At 57.4% G+C, this 1515-nt stretch overlaps 1 protein-coding gene across 1 annotated transcript in view; it reads left to right on the forward strand.

Moving 5' to 3' along the window:
• LOC104122188 (hemoglobin subunit epsilon) overlaps window positions 1–1515 on the forward strand; it is a 16004-nt gene that overhangs the window by 11919 nt on the left and 2570 nt on the right. The gene's annotated exons all lie outside the window — the stretch shown is intronic.

Below are 1515 nucleotides of genomic sequence, written 5' to 3' on the forward strand. Positions count from 1 at the left end.
TTGGGGGGACTGGGTGGGATTTGCCTCTGGTAATGATGCCTACGGGGTACGGGGCGGACACAGCCCCGCTGCCTCTCCCGTCACCCGCTGGGAGGTTTGCACTGGGGAACTCGGCAGTATTTTACCGTGAAACCTGCTTGTTCTCCTGCAGGCAAGGGGAAACTTGGATAATTGGTATTTTTTAGGGAGGATAAACAAGGCGAAGCCTTCAGTCTACCCTGGCTCGTTGCTGGCATAAAGCCTGCGAGAAATGAGCTGACTCATCCTGGCGGAGCAGCCGGCGGGGTGGGGGCAGGTTTTAGATAAACATTTTGCTATCAAGGCCTGTCCAGACTTTGTTTGCGCGCTCCTTCAGCACCCTGTGCCGCCCGTTGGGCAACTGGGGGGGGGCCCGATCCTGCTGATAGTGGTGGCTATTAATAATTTTCTGGATGCGAGTACCAATCAATGCTCTGTGCGCGCAGAGCGTCTGGGGCGCCTGAGTGTCTGCAGAGCAGGGCTTTCGGGGCAGACCCTGTCCTTGGCATGGGACGCAGCGTCCGCCCCCTCCGAAGTGGGCACGATGCAGTAAATCAATGGTGAGCGGAAAGGACGTGCTTGCTTTTTAAAGAGGGCATAGCTACACACCCCCGTGTCGCTGGCACCTTCTTTGCGCTGGGCCCTATCCCTGCTTCAACCGCATTTGTGGGCATCCCAGTCTTTGCCCCGGACCCGCTGGAGGGTGTTGAAAGCCCTCTGTGACCCATAAAGGCCCCTTCTCATGCACATTACTCTAAGGAAGGGGCACCTTGCTTCTGGTGTCTGCTGAGAAGGTGAGAAGATGAGCCAGCGGTGTGCCCAGGTGGCCAAGAAGGCCAGCACCATCCTGGCTTGGATCAGGAGTGGTGTGGCCAGCAGGAGCAGAGCCCCTCGAGTGCTGGGGTCAGGGTTGGGCCCCTCCCTCCCCAAAGGACCTGGGGGGGCTGGGCCCTGGAGTAGTTCCTCCGAATTCAAATTTGGAGCAAAAGTCTCTATCTCCATGAAATTTATCACAAGTTAGGACACTAGGAAAAATTCCTTCACTGAAGGGGCTGTCAAGTACTGGAAGGGGCTGCCCAAGGAAGGGGTCGAGTCCCCATCCCTGGAGGGATTTAAAAGCCGGGCAAACGAGGTGCTGAGGGCCAGGGTTTGGGGGTGGGATGGCAGGGGTGGGGGAACTGTTGGGCCGGGGGAGCTTCAAGGGCTTTTCCATCCCAAACCATTCCGTGATTCTATGATTCAATGACATGGTGGTCCCCAGGAAGCAGAGCACCATCTCACCACAGGGCATGTTCCCTCCTGTTACCTGACAGGGTTTGAAGATCTCCAGAGAAGGAGACTCCACAGCCCCCTTGGGCAGCCTGGGCCAAGGCTCCATCACCCTCACAGTCAACAAGTTCTTCCTCCCGTTCAAATGGAACCTCTTCTGTTTCAGGTTGTGCCCATGGCCCCTTGGCCTGGCGCTGGGCACCACTGGGAAGAGTCTGGCTCTGTCCT

The sequence above is a fragment of the Egretta garzetta genome, unplaced genomic scaffold (genome assembly GCF_000687185.1).
Source record: "Egretta garzetta isolate BGI_Z169 unplaced genomic scaffold, ASM68718v1 scaffold652, whole genome shotgun sequence".
In the NCBI taxonomy this organism is placed as follows: Eukaryota; Metazoa; Chordata; class Aves; order Pelecaniformes; family Ardeidae; genus Egretta; species Egretta garzetta.